The sequence below is a fragment of the Lissotriton vulgaris genome, chromosome 1_1, assembly GCF_964263255.1.
Source record: "Lissotriton vulgaris chromosome 1_1, aLisVul1.2, whole genome shotgun sequence".
NCBI lineage: Eukaryota > Metazoa > Chordata > Amphibia > Caudata > Salamandridae > Lissotriton > Lissotriton vulgaris.
The window spans coordinates 1,391,142,381-1,391,151,121 of NC_141685.1; the positions used below are offsets into that span (position 1 = coordinate 1,391,142,381).

At 41.5% G+C, this 8,741-nt stretch overlaps 1 long non-coding RNA gene across 1 annotated transcript in view; it reads left to right on the plus strand.

Annotated features, from left to right (window-relative positions):
- The window catches only part of LOC147750556 (uncharacterized), a 237,983-nt gene extending 229,571 nt beyond the window's left edge, over nt 1-8,412 (plus strand). Inside the window, exon 3 of the long non-coding RNA XR_015310041.1 lies at nt 7,921-8,412. This is a non-coding gene — a long non-coding RNA (uncharacterized LOC147750556). The remainder of the gene's footprint in view (nt 1-7,920) is intronic.
- Nucleotides 8,413-8,741: the final 329 nt, after the last annotated feature.

The following is an 8,741-nucleotide window of genomic DNA, read 5'->3' on the forward strand; positions in this document are numbered from 1 at the left end:
TTTGCTTTTATTAGTGTTTTTTCAACTTTCATGTAAATAACATGCATCTGTATGCATATAAGTATATGCATGCATGCATTTATGTTTGTATTTATATAGATATACAGATGATATATGTTTATATATGTATGTATATATATATATTCACTGAAAAAACCATAGGCTATAGACCATATATAGTTAGGAATTAGCATTTACAAAACCTTGAAAATTCACTGAAAAAACCATAGGTTATAGACCATATATAGTTAGGAATTAGCATTTACAAAACCTTGAAAATTCACTGAAAAAACCATAGGTTATAGACCATATATAGTTAGGAATTCGCATTTACAAAACCTTATTTTACTCACACAAAACCATTGAAATTCCATATATAGTTAGTTGCACTAACTATATATCGCGCACCCGCAATCCACTGCTGATGATGTCACATATTACATCATTCATGACATGGTCAGTGACATCACTGATGACATCACTGATGACATCTCAAATGACATCACTGATGACATCACTGATGACAACATCCAGTGACTGTATGTTTCTGTAAAGTTAAAATATGTCTTACATATTGAAGAATGAGTGGATGTATAAGTGTCTGGATGAAGGATTTAGTAGGTGCATGACTGACTGTATGAGTGAGTGATTAAATGTGTCTCACTGAGTGCATGGGTTAGTGACTAAACTGTCTTAATTTGTGCATCATTATGTCTGTTGTTCTGTAAACTGTTGCATGTGTTGATAAGTAGCTATATGAGTAACTATATGGGTTATTGATTGGTTGCCCAAGTATTTGTATGGGAGACTGAGTGTGTGTGTGGGTGGCTGGGAGGTGTATGACTCTGTGCATAGATGTGTGAGCAGTTGATTCACTAGATGTATGGTTTCAAAAGTGCATGTGGAAACAGCTGTATGGGCGGTTGACTGTGTGCATGAGTGTATTGGTGAGTGAATGGATATCTCAGTGCTACATGTCAAAGTAAGTACATATGTAAAACACAGTACATGTGAGAGTTGACATACATAAATAACTGTGCATAAGAGCCAGTGAATGTGTGAGTGGCTGTATGGATCATTGTGAACTTGTATCAGGGATTGTATAAGAGAGTAAATATGTGTTAGTATATGTTTGAATAAGTAAACTGTGTATAACTGTATAGTTGAGGAAATGGAGGTGTGATTGATTCTTTGCATGACTGACTAGGTGTGTGAGTAACTCCATGGATGAGTGACAGTCTGTGAGTGTCTGTTTACACTGATTGTATCTAAGGTTATATTAGAGTCTGAAGAGGTTCATCGTATTATCACATGAATGATATCATCAGTGATGTGATCAGTAATGTCAAATGAGATGTCATCAGTGATGTCATTTGAGATGTCATCAGTGATGTCATTTGAGATGTCATCAGTGATGTCATCAGTTATGTCACTGACCATGTCATGAATGATGTAATATGTGACATCATCAGCAGTGGATTGCGGGTGCGCGATATATAGTTAGTGCAACTAACTATATATGGAATTTCAATGGTTTTGTGTGAGTAAAATAAGGTTTTGTAAATGCGAATTCCTAACTATATATGGTCTATAACCTATGGTTTTTTCAGTGAATATATATATATATATATATATTACCTACTGGCGGTCGCCAGTAGGTATATATAGTTAGGATTTTTTCTCTATGGGACTTTTGAAAATTCTATGTCTAATAACTTTGGCGTTTGTGGACGGAATCGGCTGAAATTTTCAGGAAAATGGCACATTTTGTTTCTGATCAGCCCCTGAAAATTTGGGGGGGGTTCGTCAAGGGGGGGCGAGAAAAAAGGGGGGTCCAAAAACGCGTTTTTCCCATTCATTTTTCCATAGGGCGTTTGGCCTCACTTTTAGCTCGAACGGCTGAATGGATTTACACGAAACTTGGCAAAATTGTAGGGACTGTTAGCCCGATGTGCCTTTGCTGGGTCTCAATATATGTGCTCCAGTGGATTTTGAGAAATTAACGTTTAAAAAAACAGATATATCTGTGACAGCGTCCCGGATAGCGCTCCAGATCGCGTACTTTTCGCATAACGGAGCTTTGCGAGGCGAAGCTGATTGGCTCTCCGGTGTCTGTCAACATTCTAAATAGTCCGGTGCGGCCGCCATCTTGTCTCTCGGTAGGATCGAGAGACAAGAGGAGGAGAAAAACGAAGGGGGAATTTAATGAAAGGGGGCAAGGTAGACCCCTCTTGACCCCCTAGGAATGATGTTGGGGTTATTAAAGGGTCCCGTGGGGCAAATAAAAAAAATTTGATTTTTCGCGGTAGAAGCGCTTCCCGGTTCGCGGACCGGGTCGCGATCTGGTAGCGAAACGGGAATTCGCCATTTTGTGTTTCGATTTAATTAAATTACAAGATGGAGGAAAAATAATGTGAGAAATGGGTATAAGGGGGTACGGGAGACGTATCCTGACCCCCTATGTTTTCTGAGGGTGGTTGAGGAGGCTTATATATGTTGATACTTGTCTTCCAGCGGCTGCGCGTGAGCGTTTTTTTTTTTTTTGCTGCGTGACGTCTGTTAACGTTCGATTCGAAGGAAATCAGGAAGTGTTGACCGCCATTTTGACACTGCGAGTAAATATATTGTTAAAAATAATTGTTATAAATTAATTCGTATTGATAAACAGAAAGGAGAGGTAGTAATATGGCAAGTTACAATCGTTTTAGTTCCAGTCAATTTTGACGAACACCTTTGTGTTCGAAGAGACCCAATTAGGTTTGTGCCGGTGGGGCACAACGTTACCACACAAGGGAAGAGGGAACAGGGGGACCCTCGGAGAGAGAGTCGTCCGCACTCTAAACGAACCATTCGGTACACGTACGACATGGAGAGAGAGAGAGAGAGAGAGAGAGAGAGGGAGAGAGAGAGAGAGAGAGAGAGAGAGAGACGTGTACAATAATAGGCCATTTAGTGCGCACACAACACAGAACAGCAGGGGTCAAGTAATATGGAAACACAGGCAGAGGGATGACGTAGATCCATACATTACGTACACACAAACTCGGGCGGGGGGAGACAGTACATGTATTATATACAAAAATCCAAGACAAAACATAGAACAGTTGCTGGCCAAAAAGATCTCTTCCTTCATGCTGCGCATCCTTAGCATTCTACTTAATTCATCTGGGGGCTGAGCTCTTTTTACCTTTTTCTTCTCTCTTATCGTCGGCTGCCTTCGCTGGTGGCTTTGGTTGGAAATACTTACACCTTTGTCAATTGGTCGGGAACTAACCTGGTCGGGCTAATACTCAGGGGGGATCTTCGAATCATTTTTAGCGAATGGGTTTCCAGGCTGAGGCAACGGTAGGTGTCAGTCGGGAGAACAATGGGGCAGCTTTGAGTTTCATGTCTATGAGGGTGCGAGAAGGAGGTGGTAAATCTTAAACATTGGCGACATTCCTAGTCCTCCAGACGGAGGGTACTTGGGTAAACCTCACCTCGGAATATTCCTTAAACTTTCCCTATTTAGTTAAACGTAGGAATTTATTCATTGGTGCACGTCATTCTTGGTTGTATTATTCGGGGTGCCAAGCGAAGTCATATTTTGTCATCCTGTAATAACCCGTCAAGTTTCTGCTTCAGGCTGCCCTCCCAAGCGCTGGGTTCAGAGAGAGACATAGTCATTGTTTGCTCGTCGTGTATAGGCACCATATTCAAACCCTTTTTCCCATCCCATGAGATGTCATCAGTGTTGTCATTTGGGATGTCATCAGTGATGTCATCAGTGATGTCACTGACCATGTCATGAATGATGTAATATGTGACATGATCAGCAGTGGATTGCGGGTGCGCGATATATAGTTAGTGCAACTAACTATATATGCGAATTTCAATGGTTTTGTGTGAGTAAAATAAGGTTTTGTAAATGCTAATTCCTAACTATATATGGTCTATAACCTATGTTTTTTTTCAGTGAATATATATATATATATATATATATATATATATATATATATATATATATATATATATATATATATATATATATATATATATATATATATATATAACTTCAATACCCTGCAGATGAGAGTATACTTTTACAGGTTTGTCTCACTCTTAATGCACGTTAAATTATAGTGTAGAAGGAGAGACACCGGCCCGGTCTCCATTTCTCTGAAAAGAGTATGTTACATATAAATCCTCTTGGGGCTTAGGGGATCTACCAGAGTGTAGCCCCCAGGAAAGTGGGTTTTACAACAGTACATGATGGCTTTCCCAACAGCAACTTTTATGCGGATTCTGCTGGGTTAGAAGAAACCTTCTCGCTTGGCATCCGTTAGTTTGCATGGCATCAACAGGCCCAACGTGTCCACCTATTTTTTATTCTAAGGTCTCGCCTAGAGTTGCAGTGCGAATGCACTGCCATCGCTTTGCGAGGCATGTAGTATATACTGTACTGTGGAAGCTTCGTGAAAGCTCTGCCCACTCTCTGCTCATTGGCTTTTGTGTTAAATGCTGCCTTCTGATTGGTTTGAGGCTTGTTAGTCCCTCCTCATTCGTCATTTGTATCCTTCCACTGCTACCAGCCCCTTTACTTCCAACAGTATTTTTCTTCCCCTGCCTTCCCCCCTGCCCTCTCGCAGTCCGTGACTTCGCAGACCACACCAGCCCGACTCCCTACTCCCGTTTGAGCCTTCTTCCCACCCGCACTTCCGATTCTAATGCAATAGGTCTTGCGTAAATGCGAGTCCTATTGCATTTTCAATGCTTGTTTCTAAAGTAGTTTGTGCTTCTTACATCGTCCGGCCGCATTGAGGAGGAGTAGAGAACTGGCACAGGATGGTAGAGTGTCTGTGCAGAAAGCATGCGCAGCCAGACGTCGGCTCACGGGTTGAGTCCCCATGCTCCAATAAGCTGTGGCTGCTCATTAGTTTCCTGTGCATGACGTCATTAATGTGCAGTGTATCTCTTTTGAGTCGTGGGGCTTTGTGTTTTTCTTCCCTATCCAAAATGCAATGTCTTTCAAAGATCTTATAAAGAGATGCATATTTTTTTAAATAGATAGTGAGAAGAAAGTGTGTTTTCTTTTCTTCGCGTTACAGTGTGTTTCTACTGTGTAGTTTTTATCCTGATCATTTAGGTTTTAAGGTTTTACATCCGTTTTGGCAGTTGGAGAAAACCTTCTAGTGCGTTGCAAAGGCAGAACTGTAAAATAATCAGCAGGCTCCTGATTTGGGTGTAAATGTACAATGTATTATTTATTTAAATAAATAAAAAAATCAGACATTGGTAGCAGTAAAATGTTGATCAAAGAAAGGGTTAGGACTGGAACCGGTTTTAGAAACATTTCTCCAGTTTTTAGCTGTACTTTCCAGCTTTATATGTTCCTTTCGTATTTTATTACGTTGTTCCTTTAGGTGTGTGGGGTGTGAAATCATAGCGCTTCATATGTGGTGCTTGGTTTTTTTGCGCTAACTCGACCGGAAGCTATAGGAGCGCTTTACATGAGCACCAGTTACATTACACAGGGAAACATTAATTTTTGGGTAAGCACGGGGAGATTAAGTAATTTGTCCAGGATGTTGAGCCAATGCCAAAACTCAAACCTCGTTCTGGCGCTACAAAGTCGGCAGCTCTCACCGTTAGGCCACATCCTTAACCCCTTAATGGTGATATTATTGTTCTGGAGTCTGCTAATAATATGGGTTTTATTTTTATTCAAGTTACATCCAGTGTTGAATGAATATGGGAATGAGTACGGGCATGCCAGTGGTGATGAACAACGTAAGACAGTTTGGAGGAAAAGCACATGAATTCCGTAACTACCAATGGTGCAGCAGGTGTAGTTTCGATAGCCCCACTTGCATAGAATTCATACTGCTCAATTTTTATAGATCTATCATCGACCCAGGTTTCTTCTTTGCATTATGGGACCTGTAGTTCTGATTTCACTATGGATTAATCAGCTCCACAATCTCAGAATGGAAAAAAAAAACTAATGCAAAAACAGAGTAACCCTCTAATTTCAGAATTATGTTGTATTTCTGGTTCAGAATACACCAACGTAGTTTTGTGCTCTTGAGATATCCTGCTGGCAGACTCTGAGGATGTACCACTTCCCCTCCAAAATCGGAGGACTTTCTTTCGCCTTCCACTCTGAACTGGGCCCCATTTCTCTACTCTGTGTCCCTAACCATGATGGCCTATCCGTTATTTCTCAATAGGGCCTTGAGGCTATGGTGCTCTGCAAATATACCTGTCATGTTAACAAAACTCAAGTAGCAGGTCTTTAACATGACAATTTGCATCCTCGTTGTCTCTGCACAAACACTCGTGGATCTATAAATAAGGCCCTCCCTTGTGTCCAGGGGCAGATGGTAAACCCTCGCACCTGTTATGTCGCTGGTAGTGACGGGCGGCTGCAACGGGGGTGGGAGGGCAGCAGTGTCCCAGCGGTCAGCAGAGACCCCTCTGCAGATGACACAGCTCTGGGGGGCTAGAGTCTCGTGCAAGGCTGAAGGAAAAGCACTTTCACAACAGTTCACACCTTGAGCAGTGCTGACATGGTAAGTGCAGCACATGCACAGTGCGGGGAGTTTCAGTGGGGCTCGTCTCAAGGTCAGACTTTTCCTCTGTTTCTATTTGCAGATAGCAGTGTATTGTACGGTTTCTGCTGCGGGTATCAATGAACAGGCAGCGTTTAAGGCTTCCACTGGTGCTGTGTTGGCGAGTGATTTGCAGTTTGGTTGAAAGCAGGCAGGTGTTCGGCTAGTAAATACCGTAACAAGCACTTTACAATTCATAACATACCCTTTATAGCGCTTTCTCACGCAAGGCAAGGGTGCAACAAGCACTGCCCAAATCAAGGAAAGTGCTTTTGGCGACATTGGAATGATGAAACACATGTCCAGTCCCTGTGATAAACATGTGTGACCTGCAGGTTCTGTGCAGCAGGTGCTAACCCTCTGAGCTGTAACGAGAGAAAGTCTGATTGCAGTCAGGCAGCTGTCTCCTTTTAAATGTGACTTTATTGCTTGCTTTTGCTAATGCTTACTGTCACCTCCGAACCTTCACCCCCTGTCAAATCTAATGGTTTCTCCCATTGCTAGAGAGTGTGCATGGCTAAATTCTAATAAGGTCCCAAAGGCAAGACCGATTGCATTGCAAATGCTTGTTTTTTATGGGACCACCATGTATACAATGTCTGTTACTAAGAAAAACAAATACTAAATGTTCCCCATGCGATAGACAGAAAACCCCCAAGTGCATCAGGGACATTGCTTTTTAGGCCTTGCATTAAACAGTGCATGCTCTGTCTCTTGTGAGACCTTTTATTTTCTGATGGAGGGCTTAAAGACCGGCTTTTGCTTACCATTGGTTGCCTTCATTGTCATTTGCTTGCTTTTAATTGGCCAGCTGCCATAGGCTTTCTTCTTTGTATGTTTGTCCGTATATTTAAGCATGGACAATTTACTTGTGTCTGATGGAGCAAGGATTCAAGAAAACAAGTGCTCGGATCAATCTCTCGTTAATAAGTACGAATCACTAGAATTAGTAAAGAAGAGAAAAATAACATGCACACGACATTCACATATGGGGAAAAGAGCTTTATGCACGCTTAAATAACAAAGAATAATTTGCAACGTGACTAAACCCCACTAGAAATCGAAAAACGCTTTTGCGCATGTGCAAACCAGAACTGCGTAGATAACCATGTGACTAACTTTTCAGAGGGAATACTCTCACGCATTCGCAAGAGTTACTAACCCTAGGTCTTGAGGCACCGCGTGCCTGGCATACGCCTGCTTGGAATTTAAAAGAAGCTGTTGCTTAAAGAAAGAGAATTCATCATGGGATAGAGTAGAAGTGGGTGGTGAACAGTGTCAATCACATTTTTGAGAAAGTAACATTTGTTTATGATTTTTTTAATAATAGTGTACGTTTGGGCCTAATATGATAGACCAATGAAAAAGACGGCGACGAAGATGAACGCGATATTAGAACATGCGCAGTGTGAAAAGGATGTGACCCACTGACCGTATTGCTGACAGGCTGCCAAGAGCCAAGGACCAGAAGCAGTGTGAACCATCCTCTTTACTGAAGAACTGTATTCAAAACATTAGGAATTGAAACATTTAATGGATGTGAAATTGAAATAAAATAAACTAATGAATGAGCTAAAGGGGCAGAGTTTGTCAAACAAAGAATTAGTTAAGAAATTGAACATGACGACATGAAGTGAATACAACTCCCGTGCCCCCCTGCCCAATCACAGTCCATGATCCAATGATATTTGCAACTTGTGAGGGTGGGACATGCAGAAACAAAGACTATAACTGGGGTGACAAAAAAGATTAAGGTCATGGCAAGCTGATAGTGGACGTCGATGCTGAGGGAGGTTTAGGCAAGAGCTGCTGATGAAACCCAGAGAACTGTGGTAAATTTAAATTACCTATACTTAATTTATGCGGTAAAGTTCAATAAGAATAACTCAGTCAAAAAATAAGAGGCAGAGTCCGTGGCATCTGAGTTTAAAGAGGGTTTTATTCCTTTAAAAGGAATTGGTTCGAACCAGGTATCATGTTCCATCACCACAAGGGTTCAGGAAGGGAATGGACATGGACATGTACAATGCTTTATTAACAGATATCATATATATAGTCAATGCATATAGTGAGGATGAATGCAGAAGGCGTAACAGCTGAGAGAAACGAGATAAGAACACATGTGCGTAACAGAAGGCGTGCATGAGGGCG